Raw genomic sequence first — 26,127 nt, forward strand, 5'->3', positions numbered from 1 at the left:
TCCAAAATCCAAGAGGTAGTCCAAGATGAATCAACCCATGATTACATAAGGCACAAAAAGCTCTGCATGAATTTCTTGATTCTTTCAATCTCTTCAGTCTTGGAGAATGGTGTACCTAACATTACCAGTCCATTTAACTGGACACGTTGCCTATGAGCAATGGCTTTATATCCACATGTAATTTTTATTTAGAAGCTTTTGTGTTAAATTATTTTATCAGAATATCATTTTGCTTACCTTTATATTCATTCAGATCTTTGACAAATGGAAAAAGTTACCAGACCGGAAATTTGTTCTTCTGAATTGAGCATATGTGTTTATAGAAGAGTTTAAGAAATTAACAAGGAAGAAATTGTTTTTGTGCACTATTTCTAAAACAGCCAACAAAATCAAGTGAAAAATTATATTACTGCTATGGAGTTCTATCTATACAAAACTTTTGCTAAAAGAATCTCTATTTATTTTGTTCTTCTGATTTTTGGATTATTTCTATAAAGATATATTTATTTTATTCCTATTTAACTCAATAAGTTTTTTCAATATGTGACTGTAACCTGGTGTCCTACATCTTCTTTGTTTAAATGTACATCACTCATAAACTAGCTGCATATTACAATAAATATGACATAGTGTTTATGGAGCTGCCAAGCATAATGGAGTAATCTCCTTCAGTGTTCATTTAGTGTTCATTAATTTCCAGGGGGAAAAAAAAGGTATGTTATCTAAGCAAAGAATTGTTTTGACACACAAATGTCATGGTTTGTTGGTTTGTAAAAGTTGGAGCCACAAGTGTGACAAACACTGTTTTTACACTGATTTGCTTTTGAGTTGATGACCCACGGCATTTTATAGCATATAAACTGCATATTGTATCTACGAAGTAAAGGTCTGGCACCCATTTTAACAGCACTGATATGCCACTGCAGGCTCATGACGACATGCAGCACGTAAGTCACATGAAAAATAGCAATATGGGAGAAGGACCATAAGAGATCATCCAGTCCTCCTTCCTGCTATGGGATCCAGGATCCAGCAAAGCACCTCTGGGAGATGTTTGTTCTCTCTCCGTGGCTGTTGCTCTTCCCTGAACCAAGGCTATCGCAGTAGTGCCCTGCTCCCCAGCAGCTGGGTCCTGTTACTTAACTCTCCTTGGGGTTATTAAAGCTTTCCCAGTGTCTGAGTCTTTGATTCAAATTAAACCAATTACTTTTGCTTCTGCTTCTAGTGGGACAGTTGATCATTGGCTTCTTCATATCAATCTTTTGCATATTGATTCTGTTATCATGTCCTTCCTCAAGCTTCTCTTTTCTAAAAAAAATACGTCCTCTAAACCATTTCTCATATTATGCTTTTTTTTTCAGTCTTCCTATGATTAATTTATTCTCCCCTAGATTCTCTTGAGTTAATCTTAAAATAGGATATCCAGAACTTTGTGTGAGTTTCACAGGAGGGCAGAATAGTGGATAGAGCATCTTCTATGCCTCATCTACTACATTACGAAGTCTTATACTTCAACACCAGGCTTTTAATTATGTAGAGGCACTTATTGACAGCAAGGGATTTTCAAACGTATTCATGCTTGGTCTAATTATCTTTCCCCCAAAAATGATTAAATTTCTTCTTATTTTTAACCTAACAAAATCAAAAGGAAAAATCTCATTTTGGAGATAAAGGATTAACCCTCTTTTGAGTGAGCTTTTCTCAGTGTGTTATGTTCTCTCACATATCTTCAAAATATATGAAAAGCAACAAACCTGCATTTGAGCATCCAATATAAAAGCACTAAATTAGCCGCCATGTAAAAATTGCAGGTTATCTATCTCAGGTGACCTAATCGTATCCTGTTCCTTGGTTTCTCCTTTCTGACGATACTTTCTACGAAAAGTATTCCTGAGATCTACTGAGGATCTATACAGCTTACTGGATTTATAATCACATTTTAAAGAGTTGTGATATGGATTATTTTTGACTTCTGGTCTTCTCTCACAGTCTTTAACTAGCTGACTTACAGTACTGAAACAAGATCTGGGCCCAGTGAATAATTCTCCTACTTCAGAATCCAACAAAATACTTCACAAATCAAAAGGAAACCTTTCCTTTCTGAAAAGCCTTTCTGAAAATACACAAAGGTAACTACACTTTCTGAAGTAAGAACGGAGAATGAACAGATCATCTTTTGGTTAAAAGAGTGTAAAAAGCATCTGGGTCGAATTTCTGGCTTTTCTATAGACTTCAGGATTACCTTAATCATTAGATTTGAGTTCAGCTTCAGAAAGGCTAATGTGTAAACACCCTCTTCAGATTTGGCAGAGAATATCAGTGCCAAAGCCTTGGAAACTCTGAAAACTAGGGATAGTAATATTTTATTTCAGTTTCTTTTATCTAGTTTGTTGTCTAGAGAGTGAGAGCACATCAGCTTATGCAAAGAGCACCCAGCAAAAAGCAGCCCTGATCAGATGGGAGCCAAACTCCATTGCACTCTAGGGGCAGAGAAAGAGATAAACAGCAAAAATATGTGTATAATCCAAATGTTTATTCCAGGACACTTTCTACATTTAATAGAGAATAAATGAAAATAAACATATACCTCAAATATTTGGAATAACAGATCTTTCTGAGCTACTGCAAAAGGTAGCAGTGCTATACTCAGTAAAAATATTGTACCCCTTGAGAAATTACAAACTGGGATTTCTTTGGTTTCTCTGGTGTAAATATTAGTGATTAAAATTTAATATGAGCTATGTTCAATCTAATATAACTGAGTTTACAACAGTCATCTAAATTTGCTTGATTTATTTTTGGCACTCTTGTAGATTGTAAATATTTGATAATTTGAAGTATGTGTTATTTCAGAGAAATCCCATGGCTTGTCTTGTTTGATCCAAAATCCTCTTTTCACGCGTGTCTGAATTAAGAAATTATGGAGTAAATTTTCAGTGCAGCAGAGCCTGAGCTTCCCTCTTTATTAGTACAATAAAAATATGGATGCAAATTTTATAGCCACCTATTTCATGTGAACCAGTTATTGAGGGAACATATTAACACTGAAATGCAGAGTGAAATGATTTGTGGGCACAAAAGAATCACCACTTTAAAACTGCAGTTCAGCAGGAGCTATAGGGTTGTACAGACACACTAGGCTTTTTTCTGGCACTGAAGTTGGTATTTGCAATCCAGATTTTTCCCTTTGAAAGCCATTATTGAAGGGTAGGTATGGAAAGGGCAAAGTAGTTAAATTCATTGTTTTCTCTATTAAAGGCTACTAAATGGGAGATATTCTAGTATGCAAAAGTGTGTATTCTTTGGGTACCTAAAGAGTTTATGCTCTAGAACATAATACTATAGATAATGAATGATAGTTGTGAGTGAGCATCTTCTATGGAAAAATATGCCACTTATATATGACTAAATGCAAATAATTACAACCACTAAGTAAATTAAAGGAGAAAAATAAAGTAAGAAAGAAAAACAAGGCATAAGAGTGCTAGATGGAGAAAGATTAGAATTCAAGCTACATCTTTTGCTTGCCAGACTGCATTGCTTAAAGTTTTCTTCTCCTAGCACATATATTTTTCTGACATCTTTTCCCATTATTCACAAACCAGACTTAAGAAATATGTACACTTGAACACTCCCACGGGGCTATACTTCTTTGTATTTTTCTCTCATGCTAAGAAATTTCTTCAGTCTCTCTAGAAAAAGGAATCTATATTGTTGCAAGGAAAATTTTATGTTCAAAGCTTCTTAATTTAAAAAAGGGGGCTCTTTTATTTCCAAGTTATAGGTGGATTGAACACTGGAATGACATAATTCTCAGCAAAACTCCTTTTAAGCTTATATATTCAAAAAAGGCCATTGAAAGCGTTTCGGCTCTGGCACAAGAAATCTGGCTGCTAAATTGACAGTGCACGACTGGGCTTAAGCTGCATATTTCAGCTGGGCTGCCCTGGTGTATTTCTAAGATTATATGGAGTAGGATAAGGGCAGAAGTGTAAAGATTTTCACAAGGAAGTCAGAAAGTTTGGATAGTGGGCCCAGAAGGAAGCACAAGGCAGAAGAGTACTTATAAATTAGTTGCCAGAGGCAATGAATTAGTGGGCAAATCTGTGAACTACACCTGTTTTATTTTATTTCATTTTGTTTTTTAATAAGGTTTGTTGTTCAAACATTATTGCATTATTTAACAAAACGCTTTACTCAGTAAGTAATGTTGCCCTGTGGGACAAGTCATTCAGTTAAGTGAGGGTTTTTTTCCTAGAAATTCAGCCAGCTTTGCCTATAATTTAAGAGAAAACTCCTTTTTTTTTCACAGAAAGTGGCAAGTTCTAAATGCTTGTTTAAAAGAGGGCAATGAATGCTTCCCAGTACAATGTAAAAGTAAAACAAATATAGCTCGCAGTCCAGGCAGTCACAGTATAAATAGATTATATAATGAGGCCATGAGAAAACTGCCTGAATTAATAGGCTGAGATATGAAAGTAGTTTGAATAACAATATTGTACAATCATAGTTCATTTATTAAAAGGCATTTTCATTATCTTCCAGCTATTACTCTTTTGCTTCATGATAAAACATTGCAAATGCAAATGTTTCTCCTAGATAGTTTGGAAGGAAAATTCTGCATACTATTCTGAATAAGAAATATTGTAATATATATATACATATTGTCATTGTTCTTTCTCAACTACTAACAAGTAGAAAAGACTTAGAAACATATTTTCTAGAAAAAGTGTCAATGTTCAGAAAAAAAACATTTTCCCCTCAAAGTGAAACTTTTCTACTAAATTCCTTTTGGACATTTTAAAGGTTCTTTAGACAAAATTTTATTTTAGTGGGTGCCTAAAGCCAAAGAATCAAGCAAAGTCCTTCACCTGACTTCACACAAGTTTTTTTTTTCCCCCTAATTTCAGTGAATATTAGATTTGACTGTAAGTAAATAGGTCAATTTTGTGTATCAGCTCAACTGTGCTTGCTCAGTGGGAGATGCGGGAATTCAGCACTTCTGAAATGAGACCACATATCTAGATACAAGTATGTAAGTCAAGACATGGGTTAGAAAATTTAAGCTACTGTGAAATCACACATGCATAAAATGTTACGGGAAAAATAACCAGACAGTTCTCTAATTTCATTCCTGTATTTAATACTTTATCTTTCCTTGGAATAGAATAAGCCTGACATTCTTCATGTAGGGATATTTGAGAAATAGCATGTAATATATTGCTTTGCATTTGTTCCTGCCAAGTTTTATTTTACTGCTATAAACATGAAGGATATTCAGAGTAGGAAGAGTACTGGGAACTGCTGGTGCCAAATAGAACACACCAGTTTCTTGGCAATGTTCCTCTTTGCTAATAATATCATTTATAGGTTTCTAATGTACTTGGAGTATTTCTAAATATCAAGAAGGGTAGATTTATATGCCAGAAAACATATTTCTGATGTCTGAAACATTGAAACAATAGGACTTTTAAGATTGTAAAAGCTTTGACTCTTTGACCTGAAGTCTCTATTACAAAGTATTTGTCTACTAACAAGAAAATATGACCTCTTGGTCAGTTCAGGTCTCTAGGTGCTATAACACAAATATTAATATTAAAATGGTATGTATTTAAGCAACTTTTAGAAGATTGATTTTTATGTTCCGTCTCAGCGGTCTTTCTGAAATACATCATTAGTTTGCAATTAGCAGCACTCAAGAAAGTACAGGGATATTGATAAACACAGTGACTACAAAACTACAGAAATCACTGAACTTCAGTGACTTTCTCTTAGCAAACAACTTGTCATTCAAAACTGGACTATTTCTGCTTTTGAATTGTTCATAAACAGTGATTTTAAAATGCACTGATATTTGTTGTAATTTCCTCTGAGCAAAGAGGTAAGAAATTATTGGAGGAAACATTCAAATATTCATTTGAAAGAGCTTTCACATGTACATATATTCATTGAACTTAAATACAGAAATCAAAAGGAACGTGTTTTACAACTTGTTTGAATGCTTGAAAATATTTTGCCGTCATATGCATATGAATGTAGCGATAACTCAGACCTCCTTCCAGTTTAAACTTTTTACTTACAGCCGGTGTGTGAAATTTCCAGCTCACCCCTGTGTTTTCATAAATAGATTTCCAGGGACAAGGGCTGGCTCTTTTCTAGAAACAACCTTACATTTACCAAATTTTCTTACAGCTGTTTGGGATTTTGGATATTATTCATGAAGACAAGCGATCTCCCATATCCTACAGATAAATCATGGCTTGCATTATTCTGGGTTAAAATTATACTTTATAAGATAGTTATAAATATTAATCAACAACAAATCATAAATATTAGCTAACACTGGTCATGACATGTACATTCATATTTCTTGATACACCTTGTAGATATATCCAAGATGTACGGATGCAATATGGAATTTAAATTGTTAATAGGAAATGATTTTCTTTTCGAGTAGAAGAAATATCTAAAACAAAAAATTGTCAAATATATTGTTTGAACTCTAATTCAGAATACCTTTTTTCTCATTAATAAACAATCCCCCAGGACCAAAGTCTTGAAATCTTTTTCTTAAGCTCAATAGCTAACATAGAAGAAGCCAAGAAGTTATGGCACCTGTAGCAAACTCAGAAAACCTTTCTGTTCCTGGCAGCAAAACATATCCCCAAACTCCATGTTATAGGAATTTTTTCTTTATTCTTTGAAGATATTTCTTAAATGACAAAAAAAATCATCACTTCGTAATCATCCATGCCTTCCATACAACGATTCCTGGATCAAGGCTAACAACCATGGAGACATATAAACATACAGTTAGGAGGGATTGCAAAAGAAGTCCATTTCAACCCAAAAAGTGTCAGGCGAGGTGAGTTGTTCCCCTGTCGCTTCAACATGTTTGTCCAGCCAGCTTCCAGAGATGCCCATGAAGGAGGTTCTGCAGTTCTTCCTGTAGCGCTGAGGTGACCTTTCCTCATGTAGGAAAGCAATCTTTCCTACTATCTATCCTGAAACTTTCTTACTCTCTTTCAGCTGCTCACCTCTTGTTATAGCCACCTCTGTAAAGGAGATGAGATGGTTCATTTTGTAATCTCAACAGTTTGTACATCTTTAGCTATGCACTTCTGTCTTTTCTAGCCCCCCTTTCTAGCTTTTCCACCGGCATCCCCTCGCAGACCATGATTTCATGGTCTCTGATCTTCCTCACTATCATCTTCTGACCTCTCTTCTATTTGTCCATATCTTTATTAAAATGAGGTGCCCAAAACTGGACTCTTGTTGATGCTTTTTCAGTGATGACTATATCTGTAGGTTGTAAGAATTCTTTCATATATCTCACAGGCAGTACTCCTTTTATATATCCTAGAATACTTCCCCCCCACCCCTTTTCTGCTATAGCATGACATGGCTATCTATCTCATTTGTTTCTGCAAAATTACTACCTAGCCATTTGCTCCCTATCCTGTGTTTGTGCTGTTGGTTAGCTGGTCTGGGCTACTTCACATGTGACTAAGAGTTTGCACAACAACGCAAATCCGTTTGAATCTGATAGGGTATATTCCTGGTCCTTACTGATGATTTCCTAACAGTCGAGTACCCCATTCAATGGACTGTTCCCCTTTGTTTTACCTGAAATGAAAAACGGTTCTTCAGACTTTACTACCTGCTTGGCAGGACATGAGGGGAGCGCATCTGTATCCTTGAGGTGGGTTGCCTGGGGTCCATCTGGGAGACAACTGTGGCTGCAGGAGGACGGGCTGCAGCACCCATGGGGCTCACAAATCCTGTCATGGCCACTTGCAAAAGGGGGCACGATCCCAGATCTGGGTTATGATCCCACTTTCTCTGCAGTCCCTGCACCTGTGCAAGGTGCACCTGAGTGATTAGTAATTAATTTCCATTTTCCAGGCAATTATAAAGTTTCTTTCCCTGTTTATTAGGCGCCAACTATTTTTACAACAATTTGAAAATTATAGCCAGTTTCCATAGATGAACCAATGAATTAAAATCCAAACAATAAGGAAAGCCACAAATGGAAGGCTGCAAAGCATTCAGATGGATTTTATGAAATATGTTATATGCCTAGAAAAGTTCTGCTGACAAATCTTGCAGATATTATGATGTTTGGGCTTACACCTTTATAACATAGCACTGCTGTCTCTGAAAACTTCCTCTGGAAATGTTTTTCTGTTAATTCTACTGAACCTGAATGAGCAACATTTGAAAGCAGTCACAAAAAGGATGTGTTTGGGTTTACTAGACAGACATAAATCATGTTAGAATTTCTGTATGCTCCTTTAAAACTGTATAGGGAACAGCTAGCTGACAATCTAAGAGTAAAGCTAGAAATTGGAAACTATTAATTGAAGGTAACTGAAAGACAGTTTTACTCCTTTTTTGTACTGAAGGTCATAAAACATGACTAGCACTATGACACTTGCTTAAATATTTAATAAAATAAAACAGTTTTTGTGTGAGAGAGTATAAATATAAAGATAATTGCAGTCAGGAACTTATAGTTCAATTTCTGCAACATAAAGAAACATGAAATTTAAATAAAGACAGAAGTATTGGGATGTGCCCTTGTCCTCTTTTCAGATGAGAGTCGTTCTTTTGCACATGCAGATATCAGCTGTATACTTTGGGCTCTCCATGGATGTAGAGATCTGCCCATTTTGCCATTTTTAAGATTGATGCCACGGGAAATGAACATAATTTATGCCAAACACCTTTGATATTGATTAGTGAGTCAGAGTTCTGAATCAGTAAACTCAAAATATTATAATTTCACCTTTTCCAGTGCATATGCAGGCAGCTTTTCATTGATCTATCTTGCTATGGGAAATAGAATAAATTTATTTTTCAAATATAGGAAACGAAACAAAAAATTAAAAATTGAAAAGGTACAAAAATTGTTAGAGGACTGACACTAACTTCTTGAAGTTTGAACTGATTTCAGATGAATATTTTCTCTTTGAGGCCAACATTTTATACTTATGTTATGCAACTGAGAAGCATTAATAGTAGTTAATGTAGTGAAACCATTCTTGGGTTCACGTTATGCTCCAAGTGAGTATAATAGCCAGAGGTTCAATTTCATTCTTACCAAAAAAGAAGCCAAGATAATAGCACTACTCCCCAAACCTGACAGACTGAATTTGCTGCTTAAATGGAGACCAAAGTTGCATTCCTGTGGAAACAAATTTATTAAACATCTTTCTGACAGCAAAAGTGCTTCTTTCAGAATAAGGCTGAGAGCATTTTCTGAGGCTGCAAGAGGAGGGGAATGCCAGCAGCAGTGACAACAGCTCTATAAACCCCTCTACTCTATTCCAGGACAACAGTCTTCAGTTTCCTTTGCAGCTGATGTCAGGCTTCACATGTTGGGTGTTTTTCTTTTTTTTTTTTTTTTTTTTTTAGTTTTTTTTTTTTTTTTTTCAGAAAAACAACATACTATTTTGTTTAAAAATATGTGAACTGAGGACAAATTGGCAACCCTAATTGTGAATGTTCTGCCTGCCTATTATTGGTTTAAAATATTTCCTGATGAAGTATGAAGACATTTTGTGCCTCAATAGCATGAGTACAATATTCATTGTTTTGAATGACTTAGATGTAGGAGGATTGTCTGAACAGCTGTAATTTGAAGAGCATATGGAAAAAACATTCTCTAAGGAGTAACATGATAGCTTTGGACACAAAAGTCGTTTCAAATGAAAATTTCAGCTGATTCCTGCATATTCACAGTCAGATCTCAAGCCAGTCAGTAGATTTGCGAAGGCAGAAAGTCCATGAAAAAGAGCAGCAGTGGCACAAGCTTTTTGTAACACCTGCTTTGTCCAATGCCCAACGAAAAATGAACTTTCTTACTCCTTATACAGCATTTTGACTCTTAAAAAGTTAAATAGTACTGTGGTTCAGATGCTGTACTAACATCAGAGACAGCTGGATTTACAGGCCTTTTTATACTGGAGACAAAGAGGGAGGTGTCTGTTACTGTTTTTAGGAACTCCCTCTCTTTTACTGTTTGCTTATATTCTGTTACTGGACTGCAAGTTCTCAAACGAAAGGAGGTTTCTGGTGGAGAGCCATTAAGAAATAATGGTAAGGCTAAAGTACAAAAAGAGAGTAAGAAAAAAACTTTTTTGGGGGGGGGGAGCAGAAACTGAAGCATTCCCATTTGCTTGGTCTCAGACTAGCAAAGTTTATTTTTCTCAGACCTGAATTTGGAAAGTATTAAAGTCTTTGGCCCAAGGAAGAAGGGATGCAGGTGGCACAAGGGAGTAGATCTCTGACACAAAAACAGATTTTGGCCCCCATAGGCCAACCTGGGCAACAGCTTGTTGCTCTGACCTGGAGCAGAGGAGAAGGCTGCCACTGGCATGTCCAGGGGTGGTGGGACAGCAGCATGTCACTCTTGACATCTTGACATTCTTGACATTCTCGAAAGATATAAAGAAATGCGGTAAGCTCTTAGCGATGAAGTGTGTACTCTAAAGGGGGGAAAGTACTCCAGTGCACCATGCTAAGCCTCTGGCCCTCATATTCAAATACTTTATTGAATGCAGGTAGTTGTTAGATATTTAAAAACAAGAATTTCCAAGGTGCTAAGCATTTATAAGTACTGGCTGCCTTCACAGGATTTGAGGATGCTCAGCCTTGTTGAGTGAGATGCTCAGCCTTGTTGAGTGAGAAGGAGTAATAAGTTGAACAAAAGCATCCAAAGTTAATAACCCTTTTGAAAATGCAGTCCTGTTTACCTCTCTTGCCTCATTTCTCCTGGTGCATAGCAGGAATCACACATACAAACCTCTTTCATACATAGCATTATCAAAATGACTACGAGAGATGGGCTTCAGAAACATTTGTCACATGAAGAATGTTACATTTCATTATCAGAGATCTTTGTTCTGTGTTCAAAATCCCATTAAAACATTTCCAAACAATGATGCTGGAGAGTGTGCAGGAACTGGAAAAAATGGAGAAGGGAAAATGAGGAAAAGATTTATAAGGAGATAGACAATCACACATTCATTACTTATTTACTCCATGCATTTTAATTAATTTAGATCTTATTATACCACCAAGTACAATTTTAGTTCCTGTCAGCTAGAAATTCCACCCTTGCTAAATTGTTGGAAGGAGCAGGATGTTGGTTTGCTGAACAATATTCAGTCTTCTTCCATTTACTAGCATCTTCAGTTCCTCTGTTAACACAGTATACTATTTATCTCTCTGTCTCTCCCTCTCTCTGAATATATATCTATATGCATTTATATATCAGGTAAGGCATTGTCTGTGTCAGGAAAGCCAACAGAAAAATGTGACTATATCCTGCCTTCACTTCTCTGCACTCCAAAGCACTCTCTCTTTTATGAAAAGTTGTTTATGATATTTTCAGTGAGCTATTTGACAGTTTTAACACTATGATCAGTTGTAACTACACAGCTGAGGAGAGAGCAAACTGTCACTGGACAGGAATTAAAGACCAGTGGTAGTACAAGAGGAGTGGGTACTTCCCATGCTGGTTTTGTGGCTGTGGCCAGCATCTCATGAATTTATGCTCACGTTCCCTCAGTAAACTTTGCCCTTAATGCTATCCATTTCTGTCAAAACTTCTCAAAATGTAGACCCTGTACACCCTGTGAAGATTTTTGGCACTGAGTAAATCTCTTTAATGCTCTCTACACCCTGTCACCGCTAATGAAAAATTAATAGAAAGAAACTTAACCCTATTTTCCCCAAAAGAACCAAGAATTCTTCTGATATTCCAATTTAATCAAAAAAAGCATACATGCCACTCAATTTAGCCTGTGTTCTTTGCATTAATCCACAAACTGGCTGTCATTCAAACCTGGAATTTTGTTTTCATGAATCTCTGGAATTCCCATCTGCCATGTCCACGTGTACAAAAATCAACTTTCTCAGCCATAGCTGCAGGATAATTTTCGGTAGTTGTCTCATTAGTTTTGAGTATTAGGAACCATTCACACTGTAAAAGTGGATGTGTTTCTACAAGGAAAATTTGATTATATCGATTACATTGTCTTAGATTTAAGCAAGCTGGAACAAAAATTTGGCCACAAACACTATACATGGATAAATTGGTCACAGTCTGGCTTTTGGAAGAGAGTAACACGCTAAAGATGATCAATGCATTTGGGAATTTTCAGGAGCCAATGTGAATCCTAGTAGACTCTAAAAAGAACATATGTGGGAAAATTAAGGAACTCAGATTTCATCATTTAAGATGATAGTAACCCTTTAATATAAAGGAATAGTGATTAATAAAACTGATAAAAAAAAAGACGTAGGCCAGAGCTGCAGATGCAGATAAAGAACTGGGGCAAGACAGTTCTTGTGCTTTCCTTTCTTCCTTCCTTCTTTCCCTCCCTCCTTCCTTCCTTCTTTCTTTCCTTCCATCTTCCCTCTCAAATCTGTGACTTATTTCTCTGTCTTGTCTCTTCTCTTAAACTTTTAAATTCTTTGGAGTAGGAATCATCTTTCGGTGGTGAATTTGCACGGGGACTACATTAATGTGTCATAACCTATGATGAAGGCTCCCAAGTACTACCACAATACAAATAATCAACATAATAATATTACTGAGTAGTAACATATGATAATTTCATATTGCTGAGTAATACCAAGTATAAGAATTAAAAATAGAGCCATATAAGAGACACTGACAGACCAAAACAATGGAAACAAGGAAGTACTTCTGAAGAACTGGGCCATCAGCTAAAGAGAAAATACACTTTCCATGCAAGTGAGGAGAGGTAATAAAAGAAGGGGATTAAGAAAGCAGGAATGATTGAGCAGAGGTTCTCTGAGAGAAGGTTGCCAAAGATTTTTGTAAGGAAAGTTTTAGTGGAGCAGAAAAAAGTGAAAAGGAACCCTGTACGAGACCAAAATGCACACCACCTCTGGTTGCCTTCTTGCAGGGCAGAACCACTTTTGGTTGTTGACCTTGGCTAATTGTTAACACCTGCAGATTAATTAATGTCTTGCCATAATTAGACACAATTTTACTGCCTCCACTGCATATGCTGTATTCCTAAAACCTTTTGTGAAGTAAAGTGCTCACACAAAATTATGCAATACATGGTACTTACAGGTACTGTATTGCAGAATTTATATTGCAGAAGCACTGAGCTATAAATAAACATCTCATACTCGTTCCAGAAATTAAACACTTTCACCATATTTTGCATCTGTGCATGGTTCTGGATAGCCAGTGTAAAGTGCCAGATGTCCTTGGAAAATGCTTGTGGAAAACCACTGTATGAACCATGAGCAGGAATGACTACAGGCACCTACAACAGAGCAGGATTGAGTTCTCATTTCCAAAATGCATAAAAGCACCTCTCTTCCAAGTGTTCTTCAGCTGTACTGAGTTGAAGCTTGGCCTTTATTTGGAGAACAAAAATGTGCTATTTGTTAGGATCTGGTAGAATGCCCCAAACTGTCCATTTTGATAGTTCAGTTCTAGTTCTAATCTTAAATATACTACTGTATTGGACTGTCGTGATAGTATCAAACATATCAGGCACTATAGTAGTAGCCTGTGTTAGCAGTGCAGCACTATACTGATTTCCACATGCAACTTGGCAGCAGAAGCATTCTGTGAGAGAGGTTTCAGCTAGTGATCCCTATAAATCCCAACAGCATTGCCTAGATCTTTTGGTTAGCATATCCCTTGAAAACAGAGAAGATTGCTAGACTGTCCTGTAGGACTGAAGTCATCACCAAAACTAGGTTTTCATTGTTAATATATATGTACAGTTCAATTGATAATATTCAAATATACCACTTCTTCCAGTTCAGTAGAAGTGTCTGAACTAGATGTTATTTTTTAGGACTAATTTCCCAAAACTGCAACAACATCAACAAATTGTACTAAGAAAAGGGAAACAGTGTAAGGTGAACTTCTACATTAAGAAATATGATTGGAAAATTACTCTTTCTATTATGTCATCTCCCTCAATTGCATTGGCCATACAATAAGACACCCAACAGAATCCTGAGACTGGAAAAAAGATTGATTTTGTGCTTACTTATGTGTTAGCAATAATAAGGAGAATGATTATGCCTCAGCACCAAAGGAGACAGTCCTGGAAGAATTACTGCTGCAGCTTACTGCAAAGAACTTCTACTTAGATAGGCAAGATAGACTCAAGGATGGGTTTAACATGCAGCAAACGTGAACAGTGGAATGGCAGCAGACCTCATGCCAATGTTATGCTCAGGGGTTACTTTGGTGGGAATATTAAGTAGAAGGAAAAGTAAGAAGAGTGGGAACACTGAAAGGAACAGAAGATGATAAGCCAGGGTAAGAGGAGGAGGTAATAGGAGAGACAGCTGGGGATTAGACTGAGATTAAGAGAGTATCAGGAAGGAAGTCCAGGAAGAAGAGACTGGAGCGAAAGTCAGTGCACAGGAATGAAAAATCCAAATTTGCCCTAGGCAGGAAGTTTTCCAAATGCTCAAAGGACTCTCACTGGTCTGCTACATCTGGAATTCTTCCTGCAGCTGGAGCCTCTGACTCCTTCTAAGCTTCACCCTGGAAGGTGAGGGGGAAGGGAGGAAGCAGTACCTGGATTTTACTTTTCCCAATATAATCTCCAGCATGGTGGATGCTTGGGAGAGTAGCAGTTACAGCTGGGCCCCATTATACCCCTTCTACTCCAGGACAGCTGCCCATGCTATCTGGTATAAATGTGGTTTCTACCTCACACAAAATTTCTCTCTCACCACACAATTACTATCAGACCTGTTTATTCCAGTGTTGTAGTTTGTTGCCTACATTGCATTTTGCTGTTAGCATTTATTCATAACAGATGACATCTTTGCTGGACTACTGTGATGAAGGTGTATTTGGCCTATGTAAGGGCTCTGAGACATGCAGAAAGTCCATTGAAAGACTCCTCATATCTATTAGCCTAGGTTTATAAAAAAGCTTACTCCCTCTGTCTTTTTATTGTTTCCTTGTGCTTTCTTCCCAAGTAATAAAGTCTACCTAGTCCTAATCCAAATATTTAGTACCTCAAGCTCTCAACGCAATCCATCCCTGTTCATTTGCTTTATAAAAAGCAAGGCTGTGATTAGACATGAAATAATAGTAGCTAATAAATCTGTTCCCAAGGACTGAATAATCTTATTACAAGTGGGAAATGACAGTTTATTTGTCAGCATGTGGACTTCTCTAGAAGAGCTGGTGTAGCCAAACTGATGTGAAGAGGCAGGGAAAGTCATCTTGAAGAAAGGAAGGAACATCCTGTGATGTTTTGCATATGTGGTGACTTATGTGGGAAAGAAGAATACTATGCCTCATCAACCCTGGTAAATAGCTCAGGCTAATTTTAAAAGTAAAGACCTTGGTGGTTCAGGGCCTGCATAAATGTCTCCCATGAAGGTAATAGGGTTTTTTGAATGTTCTTAACAGAGATGAGAACACACACTATGTGTGGTGGGACAGGGGTATATGTGTCAGCTGGAAGTGTATTTCGTTTCTGCTTGGAAAGGTCAACAGACCTCTTTTCTGGCATTTTAGACCTCATGGTGAGATGTCAGTGTGGTGTTATGTGAAATGCAAGATTTTACTTCCAAAAAAATGGGATCTTTTTTCAAGCTAATGGTGTTTTGCTGGTTTAATTACATTTGGGAGAGAAGGAAAGCTCTGCAGTTTTCCAAACAGCAAGACTCAATCTTTCTTCGAAGTTTGTTTATTCCTTTCATGATCCATAGTAACAATACAATGCCTATAATGACAGCTGATTCCACAAAGATACAAGACGGGAATATCAGTCCAGGAGAATTTCTAACTGTTGGCACTCAGCACAGCTTCAAGAACCCTCATGTCCAAACTATGATGTCTAATTATCACATTTTTTTCCTTTTATCTGTAAAATGTATATGTAGTTTTCTAATTCACATAATGAAACCTTCTGAACAAAAATCAGGCCATAACTATTTTTGTGTGCTTTTTTACATGATTTGTTCGTGGTGATGTTTGACTTTTTCCATTTGAAAGGAAAGCATTATGAACATCTCTCTTGAAGCTAACTTTGTATCAGATTTATACCTGTCTGCTTAATCTACATCTTTCTTACAATAAGCACAAAGTTGTCAGGGGAGCTGCCAGTGAATATGTCTGTAAGTCATAAATATGAGAATTATTCCTCATTCTGGCCAGATGGAAGAAGCTGTTGAGCACCTATTGAGAATAAGATAGCTGGCACCCTCTGAGCCAGAGCTCCACACATGGGCAATGTCTCAGCAGAGGTTGAGTAACATGGGTGGAGTTGTCTCTACAAACTGATGAGAGCACAGAGTGGGACATTCTTTGGTTGAAACTGGCTCCCTTGTCAGAAGCAAAACGAAATTAGAGACAGTAAGAGAAACAAGTGTGGCCCTGAGAAGGTTCTAAAAGAGAGAGATGAAACACTCGGAAACTTTTAGCAGGGAAATAGTCTCATTCTACCTCTTCTTTCCAAGCGAATGGTTCTTGGTATTCATATGTTGTAAATAAACTGGATTGTGTTAACAAAAATTCTGTCTCATGAAATCATGCTCACCTTACTGGAGGAAGAAAAAAATTACCCTAAAACTATGCAAAGCCCTGAATATTGGTTAACTGCTCGGACTTCATGGAATAAAAAAAAAATGTTTTTAGAGAAAACAGTGAAGTAATATAACAGTGGCATCTAAATTGCACATCACATTTATTACACAGCTAGAATGGGGAAATGAATAGAATAGCAAAGGCCAAGCTAAATTTAGAGGATAACCACCAGAGAAGTTCCACTGAGCATCCCAAATTCTAGCAAGAAGAAAGAACAGAAAGCTTTGTGAGGAGGGAAAGAAAATCTTGAGCATGTTTTCACTGAACCACAGAATGGTTAAGGTTGGCAGGGACCTTGAGAGATCATTTAGTTCAACCCCCCTTGCTCAAAGCAGGATCAGCTACAGCAGACCACTAATGGCTATGTCGAGCTGGGTTTCAACCATCTCAGACAACGAAGACTCCGGAATCATTCTACATTCAAGGATAGCTTCAGAGTTAAACCATGGCAACCATGGATTTAAAAGTGAAGAGAGTCACTAATGCTATTCCAGAAGGAAGTTCTAACCAAAAATGGTTGAGCTTCTGAGACGACTGAACAGAAAGTTGCCTACCTTTTATGAGGCCATTGCTTTTACGACAACATGAGAAGCTGAGTCTCATAATACTCCTGAAGGGTCCTGTTGTGCCAGCAGCTGAGCAGGGGATGAAAGGAAACAAGTAGCATATTCCAGGTGTCACTCCACCCTCCTTCAAAGGTTCATGCTATTATTCTTATCTCTCATACATTTGAGAGCTGTTGAAAAACTTTCACTACCAACAAGTCCTCTTTTCCTCCTTGTTGCCCATATTGGCAGAGAAGAGAACATTAACTGGACTGACTGGTCTATTCAATGCCTTGGCAACATAGACAGTAATTATATGAATACAAGAGACAGTGATAAAAGAAGAGTGGAGCCAAGGATCCAGACTATTTGGAAGGTTTTGATAATAAATTAATAACTGCTTGGACTCCAAACCTGCTTCTAAACAGAGGCAAACAAGAAATTAACAGATGAGCCCATGAACCAATAGATGTTAATGGTGAGAGGAAATCCAACACTGTCAATGTTGAAAGTTTAAAATGTGTCACAATTTTATATGTGAGCATCTAACTAGCATACATATTGCCTATGAGTACCGTAGATGGTGAGATGTCCAAGCCTTAAATGAAAGACTGATGTTTATTCATAATATATGTCGAATTTAATTTGGAAAGTCCAAAAAGTAAACACAGCCATAAATGTCTTGTAGAAACTGCATATTTCATTGTGGTGTGCTACTGATAACATTTGAATTTCTTCTTAAATTTTAACGGATAAAGTATCATTGCTCTTCTCAAGAATATGACTATAAGATGGCTGACACCACACAAGAGCAAAGAAATGGAAATGCAGACTCAAGTTTCAAAGCCCTCATTTTTAAAAACAAACATGAGCTCAAACTCTCTTGCATTTTTCTTATCTTACCACTTTTCTTCCCTACCTGGCAATGCAGGGAATGCAAAGCTCAGCTACAAGATATGCTGGGCTCAAATTCAACACAGGACACTATTTTACATAAATTATTTTTATTTAGGGGTGCAGCAGTAATCCTAGACACTCTTGACAAAGTAAAGAAACTAAGAAATCTCTTACTCCTCCTTAAATCTGAAGCACTGGATCCTTTTTTATAACTTTTCAAAAGTCTGAAGCTAGCCAAAAGTAGTTTGGGACAACAATGTAACAAGGAGAGCCAGATTCAATCCTTCTGAACACAAGAACAATGTAAACTAAGAAATCATAAATGAAATACTATATGAACAATTTTCACTGATGAAAAAAAATCCTCAGAGGGAGAACAAGGCTTATCCTACCAAAAAAAAAAAAAAATCTTTTACAATTTTTTTTTTACAACAGAATAGGAGACAAAACTAGCTCAGAAATTTTGGGAGAAGATTTATTGAGTCATTTCTCAAGAGAATCAGTGCACACTACAGCAGTATATACTGGCAAGCACAATTATAAACTTTCTTGTTTATGAAATAGAAGAAATACTATAAATAAATGGCTGGGAAGTCTTGGTGCTTACCACTTAAATACTTGAGCCAGCCTAGGCAATAAATAAATAAATATTGCTACTCTTTGCCAAGCTGATGGATAAAATGCTCTCACAATATTTCCAGTACTTTATGTCTATGGCTTGGTCATAGACCACAAGCAAAACTTTTCCATGAGGTTTTTGGAATTTCCATTTTTGTGCAAGATTGGGAAATGCAGAGCCACCATCAGCATGGGGAAAAAGGAGTTTCCAGAAACTTATACCAGGACTTCTACACCACAAAAATGTTTGGGTTGAGTCACTTTGTCTTTATCCTGTGCATGTCACCCATACCACCCTGTAACTCATTATCATGACAGCAAAGCACAGCACAGCACTAGCTGTCCTCAAGGGGACCCTGAGGAAACCACCACAGGGGGATCCTGAAGACTTATACTATATCTAGAGCATTTAAGAAAAGAAAATACCTGGGGATTTTCCACAGAGGCCTTGCACAATCTCAGAACATGAACAAATGGTCAAATGATAAAAATGGAGCCTGCTTGGAGCAGAGGGTGGCATGTAAGAAGGAAAGTGCTAACCCAAAACATCTTCACATGTTATGAAAAACTGGGGTACTACTACTGCCCCATTGATGACCGTCTTAGCTCCTTACCTCTGACTGCTTTGGATATCACAATTTCCAAACCCTCCACCTCTTCAGCTCTCAACCTCATGGCTAAAAGATGCCAACATGGGTAGAATGACAGTTTTAGAGACACTCATCTTGCAACATTGGCAGGTTTCAGGAACCATTCTGGTAACCCAATTTCATGTGCTACATTTGTCTGGGGACAAGTTTTTAAAAGATTCCCTTGCTCTCACTTGCTTCCTCCTCTCCCACCTTCCCCTCCTCTGTTGGGTTATCAAGGCAGACAGCTTTCTATAGCACCCAGAAAAACTTTCCCTGTAAGCTCTACAAAGAAAACAAAATGTTTCAAAGGCAATTATTTCTTTTCTTAATGCAGAGACATCTCCGAAGTGTGTGGCTGGAAGGACCCCCAAGAGGTCAGGTATTCAGCCCAGCCCCCTGTTCGAGGGGGTATCTATGCATTTGATAGAATAGACACTGGATGATGAAAGGAATTCCACAGTTTCCCTAAGCAACTGCACCGATGCTCAGGTAATACCTGATCTAAATCTTTCCCTCTTGCTGCAAAATAAGCCAGTTTCTGCATGTCCTGCTCCCAGTAATCCTGGAATCCAATCAGTCACTGTCTTCTGTATAACTGTCTTTGCATACCTGAAAACTGTTATCATTTGCCTTTTCAAAACCCCAATTCCAGACTAAACAAACCCAGTGCTCTCAGCTTTTCCACACTAGTCTTATTTTCCGAATGTCTTTTTAGTAGGAAACCACAGGCCAGCTTACAGGCTTAACCTTGAAATCCAGCACTGAGCTTCTATTATCTGTATGCTACAAATAACAAGGTAATGCCAAATACTGCAAGGTAACTGACAGAAAATTTCAAGAAGGCATTTTGTAGCTTGATATGACCAAAAAAGCTCTTACATGTAAAGGGTGTAGGTGCTCTAGCTAGTCTCTGACTGGCAGACAGTGACCATACAAACGGAACTCTGGAAATACCATGTTCACTGAAAAATAACCTCGCTTCCCAGATTCCTCTCTCTCTGCAGCGCTCCATAAAATTTCAGTTGCACAAAAAAAATGGAAACTTATCTCTGAAAGCAGAAAAAGAGTAAGGTGGAGGATCTCCCAGGCTCCTCTCTCCAATCTGCTCTGATTCCTCACAGCCTACAGAAAGTTACTTGTTCAGTATTTGCAAGGGGTCACTCCACACTTCGTGGCACAGTCACCCCTTCTGCTTCAGAGAGCTTGTTGTGGCTGATGTAAGGGATTAGCTGTACTGAAGATGCAGAGCCTTTGTTTTCTCAGAATCCTAATCAAAATGTGTGATTTTTTTCCCATCTGAGTTCTCCTTTCTCTGTTTCTTCATTTTGTTCTTGTTCAGAAATCACGTGCAGCAAATGGCATGCGCGTCCGTCTTGGCAAGAGCAGCCAGAAGCCCTCATATGGAGCTGGTCACATCTCATACAGCGGGTTGCTCACAAACGCAATGCTGTTCACAGCCAAGCCTCTTGTGCGATTTTTGAAGATGACTGCTTGCAGTAAAACTGTCTGTGTCAATCCGCAACACAGTGTGCGACGTCTCCAAAATACCGTGGTGGGCAGCCTCACTTTTTCAGTGGTTGCTGGAGACCTTCCCGCAGAGCGGAGTGGGGCCTTGCCGTGGGCAGGAGTTGCAGCGTGGAGCCGTGCAGCGAGGCACGGCCAGCTCTCCTGCCGTGTCCGGTGCTGCGTCTCGCCGTTGGGCTATCGCTGGGGCGGTGGTGAAAGCAACGGTATTGGCCTTTTGGCCCCAGATCAGCCTTGGGCAAGGGGGAAAAAAATCTCCCCTAACTCTGAAAGAAAACGTGCTTCCAAATCCATCGCAAGCTGTGAACACCACGGTAGCATAGAGGTCTTACTGCCATTTGTTAACTACATATGGTCATGCTCAGAGCTAGACAGAAGTGCATAGAATTACGTGCTAGCAGTATTAAGGGTCTTCCAAGGGAAGGAGGCACGTGATTCAGAAATCTTCATGAATGACCTCAGTAAAGCTTCCATTTTATTGCTCATGAAAAAGAAAGTACGGAGGTCAACGGCACCAGTGGGATGAGTACTCTTCCAGTCCAGAGAAAGCAGTAGACTAGAGGGAAAAGCCTTATTCTCACTGAAAGAAAATAACCTGTTTTGCCCAGTGTGTAAGTGCCTTCCTTCACACTTAATTTCCTGTTTCTTCAGAGGTCAGGCTGCTAATCTAATTTTTCTCTTTCTAAGCCACGTGGATGCTATTGGGAGTCCTAGCTGCTCCTACACCTTCTAGTACATTTTTTATCAGGGCATGAATATAAGATCACAGAGAAATGCCTAGGTTTTGTAGTTTCTGAGAAAAATTATACATATAACCTACTTTTCAAAAATACATATATAAAGTATTAGCTATAGCAAATTCTATTACTTGTAAGAAGACTGGTATGTTGGGCTACCACACTCCTTTCCAGGATTTCCTGTACTGAAATATAGGCATTCATGCTCCATGGTACACTCAGAAATCATTGGACCTACTTACTATACACATTTAATGCTATTGTTCTGTGCCTAGCAAATCTAATGATTTCAGGACAAACATATTGAGCATGTTCAGTTGACCTTTGTGGTACATACAGATTGGGTCCAGAGCTCCTCAGATCCATGTGGGTATGGTGGATCATGCAATTCCTTAGGGACCTGCCTAAGACTTTGGGACATATAGCAGCCTGATTGGAACTCCAGACCAAGAGCAATACCATCTCATCTATTAGTGCTATCAAATAGCTGCTAGTCTAGGACAAATCTAGAAATCTTCAAGATCTGTCTAAATGTTTCTAGACTGAAAAAAAAAACTACATGGTAGGAAGAACATAGGCATATGATGTCTCTCCTTCTTTCCCTTTCCTTCCCTCCCCATAAGTTACCTGTAATTTATCTATTTTTTCAATTCATTCTCTCCGTCACTCTTGTTTAAGCAATTAACTTTGTGGATGCCACCTAGCACACGAACAAGGGCTTGTTCTTTTAAATGCCCTCGGTTATAGAGGATCACTAACAGCCATTTCAAAGTTTTCCTTTATTAGGGAGTTGTCATTCAAGCAGGTCACCTCTAGGATATCACTGAAAAGAATTCTTGCCTCTTTTTCAGTCAGTTTTCTCCTGTGCTTGGTCTATCTAGTCCATGCACCTCTTAACACATCCCACGCCTTCTTCATAGGCTAGCCAGGCCACCAGCACAGGTGTCTGAGGTAGTCTGTAAATGTATAAACCTTTTAAATAACTTGCTTTTTTTAAGGATTAAATCCATATGATCTTTGTCTCTTTGCTTCTTCCCTAGCTGAAACTTCTGACTAAACTGGAGACAGGAGAAGGGCCTCATCGACCCATGACCCAGGCTCAGTGACCGAGAACACATCTGGGAAGGAAGAGAAAAATGATCTTTGGCCTCAGCTATTGCTGACATTCCCCAGTCTCCCCAGCCAGCTTTCTGCCTCCTTCCTGTATCTTGAATTTCCAGTTCTTCCTCTGTCCTAAGCTCCATAACTTTTCATTCCATTTATTCCCCTCTATCTCTCTGCACAGTCTCTCCCTCTTCCCCAAAGCTCCTGCCTCTCTCTCCCTCATCACTTCTCAGGCAGCATGCACATGTTGCACTTTCTTTTCTCTTCACAGCTAGCTTCTGGTTAGCTAGTATATTCTGATTATATTTCTTCCACCTATATACAGTCATTTGGAGATGGATTTTAGTAAAATGCCTGCAGACCTTTCTCAGATATCAGCCAAGAGCAATGTTCAGATTTACATTGCTTGGATGTGACAGGGAATCAGCAACAAAAATGTTTCCTCAAGCAATTAAATTCACATAACCCTACCTCTTGTGTAGATACTAGCTGCGATATTCTGATACTATCTGGGATATTCTACCGACTGACCTGGTTCCTGACAGTTAGGCATATCTCTATGCAGAGACTAATTTCTTTTGCTCTTTCCCTCTCTCTTTCAAGATATCTCATTGGATTTTGTTCCCCGTTTTATTTTGTATTGTAGATTTATTTTGTTTTGTAGCTTTGCACTGAATGACTGAGAGCCAGGAGTGAAGCCAGGCTTTGTGACTCTTCCATGGAGATCCACACAGCTGTACACACATGCACACAGCAGTAGATCTCATCTCAGAAATGATGTTCTGGTCACAAAGCTGTATCTCAAGAACTTCTTGCTCTTTGGACTGGAGGTTTGGGCCCCAAACCCAGACCTGCACTATCAGCAGGCAGATACAATTTGAGGTAATATAAGCAAGGATTTGAGCTTGCAGAATTACAGGGTAAAAAAAAATGGCAAACAATTAGGAATTCTCTACCGTAGCTACAGCAAAATTGGTAATCTACTATAATAAAGTGCTTGAGGGCTCTGGCAGTCACAAGGCAGTAACATAAATGCAGTCCTGCATTTCTAACATAAGCACTCTAAAAACAGTTATAATGTAATGGGTAAAAGAGCTTTTAGAAGACAGTGTCTTTGATGAAGAAATCTTGGACCACATCAGAAGAGACAGCGCTGTTGTCTCATAACAACCACCTTCAGCAAACTCACAGCATGGCATGTTTACGTCAAGTGCCACGCTCGAGATGGCCAGCCGCTATCTCTGCCTTTCCCTTGCGATCTGGGACTGGGAAGGCTGGCCTCAGCAGAGGCCTCCCTCCTCTTAACGACTCGCAGATGACTGTGCTGGCATTCCTTGCAGCTCCTCCCAGAAGAAGTTTATGAAGTGTTTAGGGTTCAATTATTGCTGAATCAGTGCATCTTCATACAGCAGGAAAAGAGAAATTCTCTTCCGCAGCATCTCGCACTGAGCTTAATTAAAAGCAGCTCTGCAGCTGTTTGTGGCCTGTTTGCCGGTTGCGGTTTGACAAACGTTCCCAGTGTTGTTTGAAAACAGAGGCTCTGTTCGCTTATCGGGGGGACACAGTGTATCTGGTAAAGGGAGTTCTGCATAGGAAGTTTTTAAAACAAACAATATACATTCTGGAGCCTCATTCCCTCATGTGCTGTAGTCCAGCCAATCATTCACGTCATGGACAGCGTATCCAGGCATCCCTCCCCCATGGATGTGATCTCATTTTTGGAAGAGATAACGAAAATTTTGCTGCAAAAGAACGGGGACTGATACTATGTTTTCATAATTGCGGCGCCTCAGTTTCCTTCAGAAAGCCACTCCAATGTTGTGGAGACAAACTGTCAAAAGCCTTGTTGTTTGAAGATAGATTTATGTTGTAAGCTCTGCAAGCTCCTTTCTATCTAGCCTTTTGCCTTTAATTCTCTTCTTATAACAATGAAGTCCCTGTTTATCAATAAATGGCAAATTGGGCAAAAAAAAAAAAAAAAAAAAAAAAAAACCCCAAACAAAAAAATTGTTCACTGCCCATCTTTTGCAGGGCTACATTGTGAGATATTGTCAGTAACACTGAGTTGCTATGATACCTTTTTTTTTTTTTTTCCAGATTTCTTGTACAGTGAATAAACCTCTGCCTGTGTATTTCCCCCACTGCCTTCTATCCACCCATGGTTTTACTTTTTCCTTGATTGCAATTGAGTATTTGAAAATTTCTGCTGAATCTCTAATTACAACTTAACTGCACTAGACATAAAAGACTTTTGCAGTTAAATTGTTCGCATAACATTGGTTTTGGTTTTGGTTTTGTTTGTAATATGAAAGCAATAAACATTCCGTAGCCCATTATAAATACCTTGAGGAAAGTTCAGAGAGTACAGAAAGACTCTGATCACCGATGCTATTTATCTCTCTTCAAGTAGCCAATCCGCAGAGCTCTAGCTGCACATAAAGAAAGGAAACAGATATTCCACAGAAATGTTGAAAACAAATGGTTGGTCAGCCCAATGGTCTGGCTCCAGTAATTCACACTGTAGGGTTAAAGGCTCTTTAGGACCCTTAAAGGTTAAAGTTTGTTGTTTCTTCAGAGTGCTAGCTTTATAAAGGCAAGAATGGTGAAAGTTACTGAACATGTAGACCCTTCCTTCAAAGACAGTGATACTGTATTTGGCCAAAGACAGACTGATCAGTCCCTGTTTGAAAGTGAGGAACATCTATCACCAACCAAGCTTATATGATGGAAGGTACACAGAGCATCCCTTTGGAGAATGACAGAAAAAGATCAAAAGGACACCATTTGGACTTGTCCTTAGTTGAGGCTTGACTTGGAAAGTCTTAACAAAGAACCTCTTTGATCTAGAATCTTTTATTGCTGTAGAATATAAATGCAAGGAACAAAATAATCACCTTAATTATTTTTCCTCTCCCCTGCCCTAGGAAAGTGAACAATTCAGAGCCTGATGTAGGTCTTGGAAATGTAACTGTGTACTGTGTTTAAAAGTTCCTTTTTACCCACATTTTACAACCAGCCACAAACCTAAAGACTCTTAAAAAACTGGACTTGGGTTTATGCTAAAATGAAAGACTGATTTTCTAGTAAGCTCTGAGGCAAAAGAAAATGTGCCAGGTATAATTTTATATCCTTGCTGATTGTCCTTTTTCTCCAATGCAGTCATTCATTTGCTCTGTCACATGTCCCATAATATAAAAACATTATAAACAGAATTTATCAGAAAGTTCCTGGCCCATGACTGTTACTGGCTATGTGGGTTTCCAGGCTTTTTTTCTCTCTGTTCCCAGATATATTTCTCTTATTTCTATTTTCAAAGAGAAACTGAAGTGTTACTCCTGTAATAGCAGAGATTATCACATTGTTATTCCTCCTTCCTTCTTCATCAGATCATTTGGATTATGGGAGAAAGGTGGCTTAATCAGATAAAGCTGATGCGATCACTTAACAAA

At 38.3% G+C, this 26,127-nt stretch overlaps 1 long non-coding RNA gene across 1 annotated transcript in view; it reads left to right on the forward strand.

The window, feature by feature from the left end:
* LOC134145565 (uncharacterized) overlaps positions 1–20,693 on the forward strand; it is a 31,364-nt gene extending 10,671 nt beyond the window's left edge. The window contains exons 2-3 of the long non-coding RNA XR_009959644.1: positions 19,648–19,802; positions 20,653–20,693. This is a non-coding gene — a long non-coding RNA (uncharacterized LOC134145565). The remainder of the gene's footprint in view (positions 1–19,647; positions 19,803–20,652) is intronic.
* The last annotated feature ends 5,434 nt before the right edge of the window (positions 20,694–26,127 follow it).

This window comes from Rhea pennata, chromosome 1 (assembly GCF_028389875.1).
Source record: "Rhea pennata isolate bPtePen1 chromosome 1, bPtePen1.pri, whole genome shotgun sequence".
Lineage (NCBI taxonomy): Eukaryota > Metazoa > Chordata > Aves > Rheiformes > Rheidae > Rhea > Rhea pennata.